This window comes from Epinephelus lanceolatus, chromosome 8 (genome assembly GCF_041903045.1).
Source record: "Epinephelus lanceolatus isolate andai-2023 chromosome 8, ASM4190304v1, whole genome shotgun sequence".
NCBI classification, from domain to species: domain Eukaryota; kingdom Metazoa; phylum Chordata; class Actinopteri; order Perciformes; family Serranidae; genus Epinephelus; species Epinephelus lanceolatus.
Window position 1 is genome coordinate 33,417,542 of NC_135741.1, and position 20,138 is coordinate 33,437,679.

The 20,138-nt window shown below is 39.9% G+C and overlaps 1 protein-coding gene across 1 annotated transcript in view; it reads left to right on the forward strand.

The window, feature by feature from the left end:
- The first annotated feature begins 2,863 nt into the window (after nt 1-2,863).
- gnb1a (guanine nucleotide binding protein (G protein), beta polypeptide 1a) overlaps nt 2,864-20,138 on the forward strand; it is a 41,700-nt gene continuing 24,425 nt past the window's right edge. Inside the window, exon 1 of the mRNA XM_033629071.2 lies at nt 2,864-3,267. The gene's annotated coding sequence lies outside the window, so the exon portion shown is untranslated. The remainder of the gene's footprint in view (nt 3,268-20,138) is intronic.

A 20,138-nucleotide genomic window follows, 5' to 3' on the forward strand; every position in this document is an offset into this window, starting at 1 on the left:
AAAAAGAAATCCAAATTAGTGTCTCCAATCCATGATCATAATAAACTAATCCACCACTAATATCAACAGTTTTCTTAATGTATGCCTTAAAATGTGAGTGAATAAGTGTTGGTGGGCTTGTACACGCCCCTCCATACAGTATGGGGAAGGTACCTCTTGTGTGGACCATCCAGCAGCAGCGGATGGTTCATACAGGACAGTACGCTAGTTTCCTCCTGCAGGTTGCAGGTTGACAGAACTGACAGGGACTCAAACACATAACTGGGTAGATATATGAATGACTTGAGTTTTAACTGACATACGCTTTTTCAGAGTGCATATATTAATTATTTTAACTACAAAATGTGACTGTAAAGAGACAGCAGCGAGACAGATCTGACACAAACAGCACATCCCCACATGCAGGGCTACAGTAGAAAGAACAGCGCTCTTCTCTCTCAGGAGCGTTCTTCATCCAAACCATGGCTGATGATGCTTTCGTCTTCCCCCATCGGACCAAGCCCATACACACTTTGTTGTCCCGGTGGACGCCAAAGTGTTCCACGTCTCCAAGTAACGCCTTAACCCACTGAGCATTAACCCCTCCTCTGAGCAATCTACCTAGACTACTGGTGATAATGATCAAGTCATCTCTGTGCTGCAGCGAGGGCCCACCCACAAACACTCCGCACAGGACATAAATCCCACCTGATTTTGTTGAGCTTGATCTGAGAGCACCGAGACATCAGTTCATACACCATAAAGTATGGCAGAGTTAATATGACTTGTCAATAACATCCATTGCCAGCTTATATTGACCAAATTCCTGGGGATAGTGACAGATGACTTTTGAGGTATTCCTATTAGATCAGTGTAAATGATATGACAGAGATGAATTTTTTTTTTAAAGAGATTTTTTTAAGATATGATAAATCAGATTATTTTTTGGCAATTCTTGGTTCTGTTTCAGACTCTAAATGTGTGTATTATATTGAATGTACAAGTAGCAGTGTCATTGTTAGGACTGGGCATCCGAGGCTTCAGCCCTGAATGTTTTATTTATAACTCCCGATCTAAATATAAAGACTATAAGTATACTTATATTTCAAAAATAAGAATAGGCCTAATAATTAAAACAAAAAGCTTCCAGTCCAATAATCTGTCTTTCCATCATGCATTAAAGCCCCCGCAAATAATATATTGTTTATCAAAAACACAAGTTTTGTGTCCTCTGTGTCATTTAATCAGCACATTTTGTGATCATGTGCATGCACATACATATATGTATATAAATATAAAAATGACTGGGTGGTTTAATCTATAATAACATCATAATTTATAAACTGATTACATTTTGTATTTTTAGTCTGAGTCTTCAAATTAACTAAAGCAGACAAATGTAGTGGAGTAAATAGTACAATATTTCCCCCTGAGATGTAGTGGAGTCTAAGTATAAAGTGGCATTAAATGGAAATACTCAAATACAAGTACCTCAAAATGATCTTATTCAGTTTAAATGATAGCAGTTGCAAAGCAGGAGCGTCATAGTGGGGGAAAGTGGGACTGACTACCCAGGGCCCCAATGGAAGGGGGGCCCTCAGACAGCCTTGAATGAAGAGTTTGGTTATGTTTGCAGTTTTCTTTTCTAAGTAATCAGTGCATAGCTAAATTAAAATTAAAAAGACTAAACTTTTTATTTAAAAAATAGTGAGAGCTCTCTGAGGGCCCTTCAACCTTCAAAGGCACAAAATAGTTTAGTCTGCCTCTGCCCAAAGATTCGTCTCTCAATGCAGCTCGAGCCAGTGAGTGACTACTAATGCTACTGAGGCACCAACGTACACAGTCATGTCTTTCGCCAAGATAGGAAAATCTCCTCTCCAGAAAAGAAGAAGAAAGGGAAAGGGAAAGAAAGCAAACTGACTGTGAAAAAACGATTAAAAGTTGTGTGAGAGAAACATGGATCAAGAGAGGAAGGGTGAGGGGGCCCACAGATAGTGCTTATGCACATGGCCCAGAATTTGGTGCAATGCCCCTGTTGCAAAGTATGGTGTTTCTACTCAATACTAATTACTAACAACTACTAATATTTTCAAAATCACAATTCCTATTTAATCTGGGGTAGGATCCCCCCGGACCCCCTTACAGAGGACTGGGCTAACCCCCTACGTCCTCAAATACTAGGAACACCCTTGACTAGTAGTAAAGTTGTGTTTTGTTGTGTTTTGGAGCCAGGCACGCTGTCAGGGAAGAAAATTCACTCATGTAATCAAATTTGTGGCACAGTCTGTTTTGGTTTGCAAATGAGACAGTGTTATTGGCCTGAAGTAGCGGTTGTTGTACTGACACGAAAGTCAGAGGTAGTGGTTGTTGCATTGACATGACAGTTGCATTTTTGTTGGAGTCCTCAAACACATTTGTATCACAGTCTCACAGAAAGGCACTTTTGACCATATATCCACTTTTATAAGATTTAAGGATCTTATATGTGCACATTAATTTGGGATTTTAGAGTATACTGTGTAAGAAGAGACCAGAAAACACACTACAATGGTCATTCCTAAATATTTAAATTAATAACTCCTGGTAAATTACAGTTAAAGCACCCCCAATAACCTGTGGAGTTGTATAGGCCACAGTTTCACAACCACTGATAAACAGGGGCTGGTGTGTATAAAGGTTGTTTTTCTAACCATATTTGGCATTAGAAATGTTCTTACTAGGGTAATAAATGATTTAAAGTGTTTAAATGAGCAAAGCTGTAGAATTAAAAGCAGTGTTTAGGCAGGTAAATGTTATCTAGGTGTGTTAGTGTTACCAAAAATGGCAGTATTTCCTGATCTGTTGGTCGCCGACCCTTCGCCGTGCGTTGTGACGCTGCCGTAACGTGGGGTTTCCCAAACCTGAGTGCAGGGTTACCGCGCCCATCTCTGCTGTTTGATGGCCGGAGGAAGAAGCGACTGAGATCCTGGCGTGAAGGAAGAAAAAAGAGGGACGACGACGGTGGGAAAGACAAGAAGGGATTTTTGCTTTGAGTTGGAATTTGCGCTGAAAGGGAAGAACGCTCAAACGGGACTCTGACACGTCTATCTGGGTGAACACCGCCTTGTCTCTGCGCCTCTGTGCCGGTGTGTCTCCCCCCTCGGCGGGTCAAAAACTGGGTTCGGGGAGTGCCGCTCCTCGGTAGCTAAACTAGCTAAATCTTAGCGCCTGGGCGGAGAGAGGAGAGACAAGATTTTGCTGTTTCCAGTCAATGTGATATAAACAACGGATACCCTCGACTGAAAGCGGGTAAGGATATGTATTGATATTTGAAATTGCGCTTCAGGAAATGCATTAAGTGTCTATGCATTAGGCTAGCCTGTCGAGCAGGGGAGATGAACGAAAGGGGTTAAACTGGGCTGAGTGGAGTTAGCTGCCGTTAGCCTGCTGCTAGCAAGTCGTTGCTGCCAAGAGAGTGGGTGGGGGTCACTGTTAGAGAAACAGCCTTAACCCAGGTGTCAATTCACCACAACAACATTTAGCTGCTTTCATATCTTATGGTTTTATCCGGCAAGTTGATGGTTAAAGTTAAAGCCCGGTGCTAATGTTAATTAGAAGGTTAGTTGGTGACAGCTCGGGAGGTTAGCCAGCACCCCTCTCCAACGTCCGGGTATCTTTCTCCCTCTCTTAAGAAATTAGCTGTCTGGGTTAAAACTATCAGCTTTGCTCCAATAGCCAATTTAGCTGATAGTTATTTCAATCTGGGCTTGACTTGAGACACAATGTTGAGCTCAATGATCCCCAACATATTGGCTCAGTATGTCGGCCCACATTTAACATATTTAACGGTTCTCTATAGATAGCTAGTGGTTACCTGGTAAGCTAATTGCTCGCACATTTGCTACTCTTCAGTTTATTGTTGACTAACAGCAGGCGAGCTGGTTAAGGTGATTACATGGTTGCAACTTCTTACACTTGCATAACTCAAACAAACGTGAACAGAGTTTGGATTTACTTCCTCCCGTGTTGAAAATTTGTAGCATCATGCAAATGACAACGAAGGGAGTCTAAAAATGGCTACTTCACCAACAGAATCACCACCACCCCCACTATTCCGTAGCCAGTCCATACAAGTTAGCCAGCAGTGGCCACAGCCTACGTTTGCAGCCTGGTATGACTGATCTGGGTGTGTATATACCGAACATGGCAGACGGAATAATTTGCCTGTATCCTTAGTGAATGTATGTGTTGTTGTTGAGTGCCGTTTTTATGTAAAACTGGACCACTGAAGCGTTAGTATTTGCCTTGCTAAAATTATTTATGTAACGTGAATGCCGAATTTCCCTGTAGTGGACACTTATTTGACTAGCGGTGTTTGAACGGGCTGGTTGAGTCAGCAGCGTTTAAATCAGTGAATCGAAACGAAACCATCATGGATTATGGCTACTGTATGTCACAGCTATATGTTAACATTCCCACGTTTAGTCTGCAGAGTCAGCCATCCACTGATAGTGCTGAGGAGGTAATGGATATTTCTTAGCGCGATTCATCCCTAGAATGCCACATGAATAAAAATGATAGGAATTAGCCACATACTGCCAAGTGTTAGCACAGATTTAAGATCGCATTGCAAACATGATAATAAGCTCCGCTGTGGACCTGATAGGGGCAATAGCCATTTTAGTTTCATGATTGTTAAACCAGCGTCGGGTGGCGAACACACAGTTCGGCCTTAATTTGAACTTCTTCTTTTAATGATGTGAAAATGAGATTGTCTAATTGGATTTTGACAATCTGTTTATCTCGATCACGGGTCTGTTGCAGGGCAAGTTGGTAGCAGCTACAGTAACCATGCCCCACCGCCGCGCTACTCCACAGTATGTCAAAGCTCTAGCCCGGAAAACGGGCACGTTTTAGCCACGACGAAGCGCCAGACCCGAGTTAGCACACCGGCTTAAGGTGTTTAAGCAGAGGAGAGGAGTTTTGAGATTTTTATTTAGTGGTAAATGTTTCGAAAGATGGTTTAGCAACGAGTCAGACGTGTTGTCGCAGGAAGCCGAGCTGAGCGCCTCCTCCAGCACCGAAGCAAGATACATGTAGCCTGCCGCTTTGACGAAGTTATTGACCAGCAGTGTTAAGATATGGCATCTAAAGAATCCATTCCTGAAAATAGCCGATTTCTAGTCGATTACTGGAAATATTCGGTGTTTCTTAAAAGACCTATTTGTATTTACTGGTTCACAAAGATGAATTCATTTTGCCAGTGTGCCCCCTCCCTCCGCCTCCTCGAATGAATGGGTTCCTGTATTCAGGGCCCAAGCAGCTGCAATGAACAAGATGGCGTTCAAAGCCTTTTTCATCACCGCTTTTTCTCAGACTGAGAGAGACAGATGCCGAGCATCGGATGGGTTCAGGCTTGGCACACTAGATTTCTTTGGTTTAACCATCGTAAAAATGTACAGGATGTGTTTGTATTGAAAACATTTTAAAAGCTGATGGGATTCCTGGTTAGATGAATCCATAATGTGCACCTCACATACAGGACAACATGGTGGGGAAGGGGTGTTGTACATCTTGACTGTGAACCTGAATACCAGGGAACATGGCAACTATAAGAAATGTTTTTTTAATCATTTATAAGAAATAAAAACTTTATTTAGATATTTTGATATTAAACATACTTTCTTATTTAAAACCTCTTGAACCACACGTTAGGGAAATGTGACATATTCTTCTCAGTCCAGACTAGAACTAACAGTTGAATGTCACTGAATAGATAAAAATAAATTTCTAAATGTAAATGAAAAATCCAGTCATAAAGATTTCTTTTAGATTTGAGGGTAGTGATTCTTTTCCTCCCTTTTTTTATTTTGTCGATACACTTGACACTTGAAATCCTAAATGTGACATCATATGCAGGTTTATATTCAACTTGCTTTTACTTGCCCGAGAGATCAGCTTTATTTCTCTTTGCTTTTTATTTTCATACAAGTGTTTCCTTATATTATTTTTCAGCTATGTAGCTTATCAGCTTGGAAGGGTTGAAATTTTGCAAATTTGCAATGCCACTGAATGACCTAATTACATTTGGATTTTAGTCATCAAACACTGACCCAAAACTCTCAATAGTGATCTTTCTCTCTCTCTCTCCCTCGCTATACATATATATATATATATATATATATATATATATATATACACATATATATATAGTCCTTGTAACTACTCGCAGGATGGCACCAACATCACACCTGAGGCACCTCTGTAACTGCTGTCTCAGTGATGTCTCAGCCAAACTGGAATTTGTTTTTGCCCTTTTATCAGATTAATGATAAAAGTGTGCATGAACTCGTCCAGCACTTGAGACTTCTAGCCTAACTGCTCTCACCTTGTGATCCACTGCAGATAAAATATGAAGCAGGTACATAGCACTTTACGACATATTTTATAGCTTTATCAATATTGGTTTTAGTTTGAGAACAACTTGTATGGACACCCAAGAGCATCCAGTTTTCTAACTAAGCATGAAACATTGTTCCATTTAATGTTAATTAGCTTTTATGACCTGGATATGACCCATGCTATACTGACACCCAGAATGTATTTGACATTCTGTCCAGTGAGCCTGGTGGACAGTGATGGCATAAAATGCAGGCATTTCTGAAAAATTGTACTGATGTCTATGCGATGATACAAGAAGTGTATGACAAGCCTATTTGAAAGCCTTCATGGCAGTAATGTGTGTCTGAAAGACATTTGTCCCTGAGTTTGTACACAGCTGAGCTTGTCAGTAGGATGAGTGTCACCACAAGATAATGACCATGTGTTCAAAACCTGAGTCATTAGCCTTTTGCGCTGGGGGGTCTTTGTTTTTGATAAAAAGGATTTTCATCCCGCTGATGTGTATTTTTTTCTCTTTTTAATCTGCGAGTGCAGGATATGAATGGGATTAAATTCTTAGTCTGTGGATTTCACTCTTTGGGATTATATGGTTTTGGTCAGTGATAGTGCTGATTTTTGTTCACTTCTGATATGATCCTACTTTCAACTGTATGTCCACTAGGCATCTTTAAAAGGCAGAAAAGTGCTGAGAGGCTTTGCAAACAAACACCTGAAAAAACATATACAGGCACTGAGTAAAATGCACCAAGGTTTCCAGTTGAGTAGCCAGCTTTATGCTACTGCAGAGAAATTTATCGGTATAAAACATTCACATAGAAACACAATTTAAGTGCATACCCAACTTTATAATACAGTAGTAGTAGTAGTATACACTATACACATTGTGAGGTGAGGTGAGTTTAGTAGTAGCTGCCCAAATATATCTCTACCCATTTACCAGTGGTAAGAGTTCATAAAGATGCTCTAATGTCATTCAGTTTGCTCAGAATCCCCAAACGGTCCTACAGAGCAATATTTACAGATGACAAATATGTCAGCAGATGTGCAAAGTAATGTATATAATGTAGCTGCATTGCTGTTTCGTGTCAAGACTCAAGTAAACAGGGCTGCACTGAGTTCACACTAGCCAAAGCAACAGCTGTAGAACCAAAAAGGTTGCTATCTGACCGCTGTTAGTACCAAATTGCAGCTTGTCAAGAAAAGACAGACACTTAAGTTAAAACTTGTAAGTGTGAAATACTTGCATCCAGGGTGTTCATATCTCGGGCCAGTCGCATTCTTTAGTTAACATCCCTTATTTCAGACTTAGCGTATCAGCACCATGTCATGCAGTGTGTCTGTTAACTTAAAAAAAAGATGTTCATATTCATTGCAAATTTTTACTCAGTGCATTATTGGATGGTGCTGCTTCAGGTGATAAACTTTCCTGTCTTTATCGGCAATGTTTTTCATTAGACCTAATAGTATACATAACCAGTCTGTATTGTGTCAGACTTTATTAACCTCAATCCTGTTAAGGGTGGTCTTAGTGACTTTCTGGCTAAACGTGCTTTAAGTAGCCAAAATTTAACCATACCACTGACGTCTTGTTCCCTAGTTTATCCATAAAAGTCTTTTGTGTTAAAGGTTGTCATTTTAGGCGCTTACACTTGAAGTTCCTTCAGGGGAAGCACTCCTGTCTTTCTTTACAACTTTTATTACCAACACAACAATGTGTGGTGTTAAGCTAACTCAGCGCTGTGCCTATTTAGGAAAGTGGGCTTTCTGTTTCAGGAAGACTTCTGTAGGCTTGGTTAGAAAGGACTTCCTCTGTGTGATTTGATGGTTCTACCACAATCAGTAGTTATATTTGTTGTTTGATGTCATAAAATAGCCTTTTGCCATTTTACTTTGTTGTTTTTTGTTGTTGTATTTAATCATGTCAGTCAGCCAATACTGGCACTTTTGAGAGGTGTAATGGACAATATGTTCTTAAGGGGAGACATAGCAGGCCTCTGCTGGCACGTCATCCCACAGTAGGTTAAATGCCTTAACAGTTTTTTCTGTCAAACATCCGTTTTCCTGGTTCCTTATTCCTTCATTTTAGTACACGATTCGGGTGAAAAACAACCAGGACAGCATGCCTGCTGCGACATCGGCCTGTGTTTATCTATTGTTCTTTGCTCTTGAAGGCGTAGCTCTCTTTATCCAGAATGGTGTCTTCATCAACTAGCCTATTCTTGTGTCTTAATTCAAATGAACCATTAGTGGTGGCCTCTGCATTATGACTCCCATTACTTCGTTCTTAGGTCTGATGTATTGTGGTTGAGCATCTAAATCATTTTTCCTCTTCACTCACTAAGCTTCCTACAGACATCAACTGAAACAGTTTCATCAGGGTGTGTTGCACATCCGTAGGCAAATGTGGGTCTAAAAAGTGTGTAACTGTAGCTCTCCATTGCTAAGTTGCCTTTTTAACAACACCCTAGGCAGAAGCTGTCAAGATAGTTTCTTGAAAGATCTGCTGGCAGCTGAGTTTGACCTGTATACACTTGTACTGATGATCAGTCTAGCTGTATAAATTATATGCACAACATACACACAGCACATCTCACACACACACAAACACACAGTTATCACCAGTTCTGGGTCTAAGTGTTATTTTTAACCCAAGTGCCAGTTTAAGGTTTAGGCCTCCACTAAACTATTTTCAAAATCAAATTTGAGTAATTCTTAAAGTTCGTGGAATATGGCATCGGGTGCATATGCCAGTACGCTGTCAACAACAGGAGGTCTGTCCCTCCGTACTAGAGTAAGGCGGAGTTTGCGGGTTTCAGTGAAGGGGATGATGCTGGAAATGATCCCAACATTGAAATCAAAAACAAATGCAATGGAAGCTTTGACTGCACTGAAATTTACATCTAGTAATACAGGAGGAATTCATTGTAGTTCCTTTCTATCATAGGAACTTTCCAGGAACAGTGGAACCTTTTAGGAACTTGGGGACTTTACCTGCATCTCAACTACAGGTCTAAATTTAGTATCTGAGCCACTGATCATGTCTTGAAACAAAGTCCCTGCTCCAGAGGCAGTTCTCTCTTAAGGCCTAGGAACTAATATGTTTGGAGTTTGCTGTACTGAGTATGACTGATTGGTCAAACACAGAAGCACCTACAACTTGTGTACAGCAGTAATGCACATAATAAGCAAGTAGGCCATGAATAGAACATATGACCATTGCAGGTTTCTGTACATGCTTCTTTGTTCAGGCCAAGCACAGCTGCTGACTTGGAGCTCTTGGTTATTGTTTAATTAATCTGTGCATGTAGAGGTACGGCCATAATTAATGTGGCCAATACATATAATTGTCGTCCTCCATTTACCTCAAAGTCATGCAGGTGCTAATGAAGATTATCTGGAGAGAGAATTTAATCAATAATGAAAACTGCAATGAAGCCATGAATTGCTATATTGTTCTTGGGCCCAGTGAGTGAAAAGAAAACTGTGTAATGTAGAAAACTGCAGCAATCGCAGCATGTTTTCTACTCTGAGGATAGATTTCTCCTCACGTTGTCTGGCGTTAATTCATGCACACATATAAAAGTAATCACATGACATTTTAACTAGGCTAATTGCAATTGTGCATTGGGGCTGCGAATGACTGTGAAAGTTCAGACTGGAGGCCTAGACCATTGTGGCGACTGAAGCCTGTTGCAAGGCTTATGATTTTGAATGTAGCATACTGCCGGCTTTACAATGGACACTACCATGTTGTTGAGCAAACCCTACCAACACTACCCCGACCCTGAACTGGCTGACACCAGGGAACAAAAAATCACATCTTCAACAGAAATTATTTTTTTGCACAGACCACAAATGATCAGCCACATATCTACACCCGTATCACGCTACACATTGCACAGTACAGAACACATGCTTGTTGAAATATCTAACAAGTTGATTTAGGCACGATTTTCTCTGGTACACCTCATCATCTTCAACTCACATCACTGAATCCTTTCATTGGCAACCAAACAGAGGAACATCTGCACTCGGTCAGTTGTATGGCGTAGTGAACGCTGTTGAGTGAATATAAAAATTGCAGTCGCTATTAATGGACTCTTGGCTATATAAAAATGTTCGGTTTGTGCAGAAAGTCCTGTGTTGCACGAGTGAAGATTCTCTCTGACCAGTCAGCGGCCTGCAGTGTTTTAACTCCACCTTCTACTTTCGACCTCAGCTCGACTGAGTTGGTAGGAAAAAAAAGGTAACAGGGACGATCCACAACTTTCGCTAATGGAAAACCAAAAATGAAAATGTCAGATAGAATAGAGCTATGCTGCACCATGCAGTGGAAATGCAGCATTATACCAGATTCAGATTTATACAGTGCTGTAGGTCAAACACCTCACTCAGGTCAACATCTGTGTTACTGGGATCTTTAACACAGGTTGCCATCTGGTAACTTCATTGATTGTAATGTGAGTTACATCGTAACCAACAATCCAAATATAACAAATAGTTATTAATTTAATGATACTGACTTTAGTCTTTTAGAACTCAGCCACTCCAAATAGACAGAAGCAGAAAATGAGCACACTGGGCAAGTACAGAGGAGAGAGGGTGTGTGTGTATATATGGATAAAAAGACAGAAGTGAAACTTAAAACTTATTTTTATTTGGCGATTTTGTAATGAAATTCTCGTTTTTCATTGAAATGAATGAAGCTACGCTGCAGATTGGTGTCTCAGCCAACAGTGACAAACGGAGATTAACCTGTGACAGCTGTCTCATAGGAATAGGTCCAACACAGGTTGAACATCCTTACAATAGGCCCGCATCATTAGCGTATTAGAGGTATGAAGGGGGATTTTTTTTATCCTCCCTGAAATTAAATCAAGCCCTTCCCATCTTGCTCCCTAGATGAAATAATCTATGAGGCTTTGGAATAAATATCCATGTTTGACATGAACTGTAACTTTACAAGTTGCACAGTGGAGCAAGACCTGCCAAATAGGGGTGTAACAATAAACTCAACAATCCAATATCATCGGTGCAAAGTGAAAACATTGATGTTACTCTTTTATTTTTAAATTTCTTCACCATTTTTATCTAAGCACACCTTCGTCCTAGACATTCAAACAGTGCTAGTGGCCAGACACCAGGCAGTCAATGGCAAGCAGCTAAAAAAATATACAATGAGAATATTTACTGATATCATCTCATATCAATTGCAGGCCCTTGAATTGAATCAAATTAGAATTGTATGGTGGCAGACTTTGTGATATCAACAAATATCGTATTGTTGTCCTATGAATCGTTTTGATATGGTATTGTGATGAAACTTGTGATTTACATCCCTACTGCCAAAAATACATTCTGAAATTTTGACTTGAATCCTTCCTGAACCTGTCTATACAACACTTTGTAAAGTACCATACTTAACATTCATGTTCCTGAATCTCTGGTTTGCTTTGATTTGTTTTCTCTCCTTAAGTAATCCCAAGAGTCAACATTACTAAGGAAGTTCTACCTTAAGTTTTTTCAGCATGTAGTTTGACTGTAGGTGCTGTTATGCATACATAGCTTGTCACCACTGGCCAAAAGGTCTTGGCCACTGTTTTGAATAGTCAAAGTAAGTGGCACCAAGGCAGCTTAGTGACCCACACACCTGTCAGCCTGTCACCACTCAGATGCTGTGTAAGCCTGCCGAAAGCCCATCACAAGCCCTGGCAATGCTTTGCATGTGCACCTCAATGCCTGCCCTGCTTTGAATAGAGGCTGTTTCTCTATCTATTTACATTCTGGCCCTTACATTTAGCTGCCACAGGGAAAATGTGACCAAACCTGAATCCCGAGATGACAGGGGAAAGCCAGTATTAGTGAGTTTTCTTCCTCTTTAAAGCAAGAAAGGCCATAGTCACTTGAGCAAAAGAGTGGGCTAGCTGTCATGTGACTCTTCACACACACTTGTTCCTCTCTTGGAAGCTTGGGGAGAAGGGGGGGGGGGGGGGGGGGGGGGGGGTGGTATGATTATTAATGCAATCAAAGGAGTGTATTTTATGTTTTCAATAAAGTCATGCGTTTGGCTCTGGGCTAGCCTGACCTTCCTTTCCTTTTTTTCCCTCTTTCCTTTTTAATTTAACTCACTCATTTATCTGTTGAAGAAGCTGGTTGTGCAGCTGTTCCAAGCATAAAACATACCTTTGCTAATGTATGTGACTGCTCTTTTTCCTCAATTGTTTACATCACATTTGCAGAAAATCATTAGCACTAGCCTGTGTGTTTGGCTTGAGCCTTGTTGCTCAGAGTTTCTTCTTCAGAGTATTGTATAACAGACCAGCTGATAGTGAATTATATTGTCAGATATTTGTTGTTTTCATTTAGCTCTGCCTGTTGTGAGTCACTTATTCTACAATAGCCAATGACAGCTGTTTCTGCTAACAATGCACCCTGTTTAGTAAGAGCACACCGCATCATGGAATGTTTCACTAATCAATCAATTAAACTCCACTTTCAGTCCCATCGATGTTATGTCCCCTATCATCAGACATTACCCACAGCAGGCAGGCACACTGAGGGAGCGCACACATAAAAAATTCCACATATAGCTTTAGTTATGTTTGCAGGAAGCCCGAGCCTATTTCAAGTCATAGTGGAACAGCTGTTTTTGAAAATAAGTGTGTCTCAATACCATACTTTTCTTAGAGTAAAGATAAAATGGAACAGTTTTTTAACACTCAAAACAAGAATTTAAGTAATAAGTTTAACAAAGTTAAGATTTAATTTGCTATAAGATTTAAGAAGTAAAATAGATTGATTACATAAATGATCAAGGCAAAACTATTTTAACAATCGACGAGTCAAGTAGGGATGTCCTGAGCTGATGAGGAGGATACAGATTGAGCTGGTCTAAGTTTTTTTTTTTTTTTTTTTTTTTTTTGGTATTACCTTTTATAATGACCAATCCATTTCTCTCTCTTCACTTTAGTGGAATGTGTGCTGACACACACAAGTGAACAACAGGCAGCAGCTTCAATTATTATATGTGACTGTGCGTCAGCAAGCAATGCGACAAGAGCTGCATTGGGTCTAAAAAAACCATAGTCAGTTTGCCTTTAAATAGAGGTTCAGTACTCTGCCCTAGATTCATGTAGGGTTTAAAAGCAATTAAAATACGAAGACCTGCATTAAAACCAGTTTGTTTGTATGGTATGCATTGCAACAAAGCATTTAATTGGCAATATGGCTTAATATATGGGCAGCACCAGTACTAAAGTTGGGCAGTATCCAAATTTTGTTACCGTTAAACCTTCCCCACATTTTCCCGGGGTATACGGTATTACCGTGACTAATTAAAAATCACTTTAAAGGGCTCAGAGGGAGTCGCCAAAATGTCGGCCTGTGCCTATACCATTCAGAAACATAATAACAAACATTACATAGGCCTAAGAATACTGAAAAAATAACAACAAAACATGTACAACATTAACAACTTTTATTAATAAATATTTAAAAAAAAAAAAAAAAAGTGCAAATGCAGCAGTCAACCAAACAGAATGAAATAACAACACTGTCTATGGGCTACAGTCCACTTCCAAAAAAAGTATCAATAAATAACAACGGCGGTAACGATAATGTGTGCTATACAGCGTATCCGACCGCAGCGGCTACTGTCCAATGGTTTATTTTTAGAACTTATCAACATAAATCAAATACATTAAAAGCAAAGCTCTACAGCATCCAGTACTAGGGTTTATCAAATAAGAAAAACAGAACAATAAATAACAAGGCATGACTGAAAATGGGCATATATAATCGTATCCTGAGAAGCAATGGGAAATACTGTTCACTGGTTTATTTTTAGAGCCTACCTTTAGTTTGAAAAGTTCACCCTCTCCAAGTCCCAACTGTTTTGACCGTCAGAACAGGCTACTCCTCATTGAAAATGACATAAAAACAAAGTATAATGATAACTCTAGCAGGATCATATGCTTCAAAACTATTCAAGGTTTTTTGCCAGACAAACCAGCATGTTTACTTTTTCCAGCTGGAGCAGGGCACGTAGTGGATTGACAACTTTGGCCATGGTGCTGAATATGTGCTCTGATGGAGAGCTCGTGGCACAAATGCACAGGTACTTTCAGGCAGCCCTCGACATCAGAGGAAAACGCTTGGCTCCATCACATTTCCACCTGAGAAGGAGGTCTTCGTCTTCCTGGATAACAGGCTCACAACAACAGGCCGTTATCTCTGCTCCTGCTCGTTCCTCTATGGTGCCGAGCGGACCTGCCACCGCATCGGCTTTTCTTTGAAGGAGACTGCCCACAGTCATCTGTTTTTCGGTGGTTCAGGTTGTGCTTCTCCCTCCTCCACTCTGATGGAAACTGGACCTGCTGCTGCTGCTGCTGCTTGCAAAGGTTGTGAAGTTGTGGGGTTTTTGGGGACCAACTCGCTTGATGCGTGGCTTGCCATCTTTTCTTCTCTTTCTCACGTCTGAGCTGTCACGTGACGACGTCACATCCAAAAACTTTATCAAATGTCATCTCCCGACAACAGTTATGAGAAACATTATAGCCTATTATTAGTTTTAAATTGTAATAATATTAAATTGAAAACTCAACCACACATACATAAGTGCTGGACAAACAGTTATTATTTAGACATTAAATAAATTATATTTAATGTTATATCAGGCCACTGTAGGCCTATATGGGTGGCAGATTTTTTTATTGACGGTAATGAAACTGATACCGTTGCTATTTTTAGATACCACGAGATACCTTATTACCGTATTATCACCCAACCCTAACCACTACCTATGAAAGTGTGGTGGCACCTCAGCTTTTCAGAGCTGTGGGTTTTGGGATGTAAGAGCAGTCACTGTACCTTTTATGATGAAGCTTTGACATAACTTGTTCAAAAAATTGTATATTCGTAAATACCCACATGTAAAGGTCAGGGTTTAATATTACTGTTGTTTTTTTTTGTGTGTGTGTGTGTGTGTTTGATTTTTCACTTGCCCAGTCAGGCAAGTGGGTCAGTTATCTACTTGCCCAAAGTCAATTTTAACTTGTCCCCATATATTTATTAGAAGTTATCAAACAACAAAGACTTTTAAGTTAATTGTCGCAAAAAACCACCCCATTTTATCTGCCTCTCTTGGCTGCAAACTACACAACACAAAGTTGGAGTTTTGCCCACATCCCCTAACACCACACAACTAAACCTATTTTTCAGAAATAATTGAAATGCTCACTTGTGCCTAAGCTAATACACTTTGTCTTTAATCACTGGCATTTTCTCACGAGTGCCAGATCAGTACTGTGAATGTGTAACTCTTAACATAGATGATAGGGATGCACCGAAATGAAAATTTGTGGCCGAAGCTGATGCGGAATATTATTAAACGCTTGGCCGAATACCGAGTACCGAATACCGAATATCATTGTTTAGTTTTTCATTAGTTTTTGCAAGTGAACCCCCTCCAGATTAGTGTTGTCACGGTACCAAAATTGGGACCCACTGTGCAATACCAATGAAAATATCATGGTTCTGAGTAGTATCACGATACCACAGCGAAAATGAGGCAGATGTGCCTTTTGTCATTTATGAAAAGATAAATCACTTTTCTATAATACATCACTGATATTTCAATGGAATAAATTACTTATTGACTTATTCATACTTCAAAAACAGCATCAATAAGTGATTAACATAGGGGGGGATCAAAATAAAATAAATAAATAAAATAAAAATCAACCAGCCACCCTCCTCCCCTGACAAGTCCCTTCATAAGTAATGAACAGTCCCTAAAGTGCGTTGAGGTTTGTGGACCGTTACTGACACAAAGACAGAAATGTTAAAGGCTCGTTTCTCCTCTGACACGTCACATACCTGTGTTCGGCTGGCTTGGCTGTTCAGGTACTTTTGGGCAGTCATAACACCAAGAAGAGGATATTATTGGAACCGACTTCTCCGTCGCCGGGTAAGCCGATGGCCGCGGAATACATTAACGTTACTGTCTGTGTCTGTGACCCCCATTCAACCCACAATCGGTGGGATTCGCCTTTCGTTTCTGCTGCTGGTTGAAATCTGTAGGCTGCTTGCACAGCGTGCTGAATGATTTAAGCCTATTTTGCTTGCTCAAAACTATTTTTAGTCGCAAATGTGAGTGCCGTGACGGATGGATCGCCACAATGGCGACATTTTATTCTGCCCGTCACGGCACGCCGTTTGATTGCGTTATCAAAACACGCCGCTGTTATTCGGCCTTGCTTTTAACTTATTCCACTGAATACCGAATGTGTGTTTTTTTGCAATATTCGGCCGAATATATTCGGTTACCGAATATTCGGTGCATCCCTAATAGATGACAAGAAAGTTAGATGGCTTAGTCTTTTGCTACTTCCATCATGAGCTCCAGAAAAAAAATGATACCTTTTGCCTGATTGGGGTAGATTTACTAGCCCAATGTGGCATTTTACTTGCCCCAGGCATTTGGGCAGTCCTTATTGTTGAGACTTGAGAGATATTCTTTAGATTAATAATTGCTAAATGTGAAACTTACACATTATGTAGAGCATAGCACCATGAAATAAAAGGCAGCAGTATTGAAATTCATTTATTTCAGGCTCTAGAAATGCTTCAACATATTAAAACACCTTGATTCACCCATCGATTTATCCATTTTATGTAACTGCTTAACCTGTGCAGAGCAAGGAGCTGGAGCCCATCCTATCAGCCCACATTGGGCAGTAGCTAGGGGACACACAGGTCATCAGTCTGTCACGTGGCTAACACTCGTATGAAACCATTCATACTCACATACTTATGGTTAGTCACCAATACACCTAACCTTGAACCATTCCATAAAGAGGGAAACAAACAGGGTTTAACATTGCTTTGATTAGCATGTTTTTTTAGTAATAGAGGCAAATTAACTTTGCATTGTGTAATTGACAGTATGTCGTTTTTCTTAAGCTTTTAGGCAGTGTGACTGTTGTTCAGGAAATGCAAGGGTTTCACCATACACTTATTGCCCATGGCTCCAAGTCCGCTGATGTGGAAAGGTTTTTGTGTCACGCATACAGCTCCAATGTGTCCTGTAAAATGCCTTTTTTTTTTTTTTTTTATAAAGCCTGCCCCTCAACCTGATCTATGAGGCTTCAATGGACTGAAATGATATCACATAGATTGAAAGCATATAAAGCAAATGTGTGTCAGCTGTTTTGTTAATGCATGTGTCATTGTTCGGGGCCCATGTTTGTCCTGTATGGATGTTTCAGTGGCCAAATGTTGACTTGCTAAGAATAGCTGCATGATGAAACCATGCTTCTCCTACGATTCCACTCAAGAGTTTACTACAGATTGGAGGGTTCACTATTTGCCCCAAAACTATTCAGGGAAAAGGTAAAGACACCTTCAAGTTAGAAAATTGCTGATCTCTTCTGTTTCATTTAACCATCAAATGAATTGTGCACCCAAATTCAGTGGAACATCATGATCAGAACTGTGTCAGCTTATGCATACTCATTTGTAGCCCCAGGATTTTGCTCCACTTTCAATGGAGCAAAATGGGTTATAGGGCCCAAGGCTATTCATTTTCAGTTCAGCTATTCTTCTTGAGACCCAAAAGGATTAGAAATCCACCTACTCCTCAGACAGCGATTAAAAGAATAATCTACAGTTTGTCAACCTTTGCTCGTTGCTTGCTGCATATCATTAGAAGTAGTGGCCAGTATGTGGCACCGTGCTAATGTTCACACTCTGCATTGACAGGGCAGTCACTCAGACATCTCAAATTGCCTTTATTGTGAGGTAGTTGCACAGTTTATATAACTTGTGGCTTTGTTTTTGAGAATATTGTGGCAAATTGTATTAAAAACAATAGCTCAAGATCGTAGAGTTAACGGAAAAATATTTTATGAGGAAAACAGATTAACAGCCCAAAGTAATTACTTTTAAGGCTTCACTGTAAGTGGCGTTCTGAGAATTAAAAAAAAAAAGATTTCAGATTTTGTTTTGATTTTGTATGGAAACGCTGACTCTGTCATTAAAACTTTTCACAAGACATTCATTCACGCTTTCACACTGATGCTAGTCATACAGGGAGAGTAAGGATTCACCTCCTCCTCCACGGTGCTTAAGTTGCTTCCTGTTTGGTAGAAAAATCACCAAGCCATAGAAAATGTGTGTTGGAGAGAATGACAAAGTGAGTGAGATTGGATGGGGCTTTTAAGAAATGTCCAGGAGCAATCCCCTTCTGTCTTCTCTTACTGCATCATCAACCTCCTTGTTACTGCCTTCTTTGTGACCTGGTTGTGTTTCAGCTACATTTACCATGCATCACTTCCCCAAAGCACTTAGGCGGACCCTCACCCACCAACCAGACTAAAAAAAAAAAAAAAAAAAAAAAAAAAGACGCATGCACTTACAGTATCATTTTGCCTCTGTTTCGTACCAATAAAAACCGTCAAAATTAGTTGATAAGAAAATGAAAAGTGATGTAGGGTAATATTTTTATCAGGAATGTTCTGATCATGTTTATTATCTCAGATTGCACTCAGAGTCCTTTCATACTAAGTAAATGCTGTTACTGAATATGATAAGTAATGATTTACCGATTAGTCAATTAATCGATTAGTCAATCATCAAAATTAAATGGCAACTAGTTTGATGATTAAATAATTTTTGTCAATTTTTTAAGCAAAAAATCCAATCATTTGGTTGGTTTCATGTTACTTAAATGTGAAAATTATAGTTTTCTTATCTGTCATTTTATTAATGAAACAATTATTCAAGTAATTGAGAAAACAGTGGGAAGATTAATCAATAAAAGGGGTGTAATACTACACAAAAATCACTGTTCCGTAAGACCATGCAACTTCGGTACATTAGAAACCCCCTCAAATGTATAAAGATACATTTCATTTCATTTCATTTGGACAGCAGTGAAAATGTCAAAGAGAGGCACAGTCCTTTTGCTGGGGACTAAGATAACATTTTGCCCATTGGCAACTTTTGTAAATTATTTACATTATGAAAATAAGGAACATTTCAATGAACACTGAGCACTTTCCCAAAAGACAACAGGTCACAACCGGACATAAAACTAAAGCATCCTATGATATGAAGTTGAAAACACCATGGTACATAGAATAACAAAAACCTTCTGATAGTCTGGGGACACTCCTTTCTAAAGTGTTGAACACACCGGCGAAAACGGCCGGCAACAAAGCAACGCCTCTTGCATTTTTGAAAAGGACATGCCCTCCCGGAAATGTGCACTCCCCCTTTTCTCGTCTGCAAGGACACAAACACACAGAGAGAGCTTGAAAATGGATGCCGAGAGATTTAACTCCGTTTTATCAAACGTGTGCTCAGTCCACAAGATTGTGGAAATGAAGGACTTACAGCGACTTGAGCCATTTTGTACCGCTACACGTGTTTCTAGTGGGACTATGTTTACGAGCACAAGAGTTCAGCGAGCCACCAAAGGACCGCCCTGCAGATTTACTATTGGTTCTGCAACGTCGGTAGTTTTTTTAAACTCTGAAATTGTATCCACCCATCTGAACACAAAATCAGGGAGAAAGTCATCAGTCTTTAGTTAAGCAAAGCATCTAAAGACTGACTTGTGAGTCTATAGGAGGAATGGTTCACTTTTTTTCACCTTGGCACCCAAATGTTGATCACCCTGGCAATTGGCACATCCGGTTGATGCTGTCAAATGGTCAGGTTTCTATTCACATCCTCTACAATGGCGAGCAAGGCACACACATTGTCCTTGTCTGATA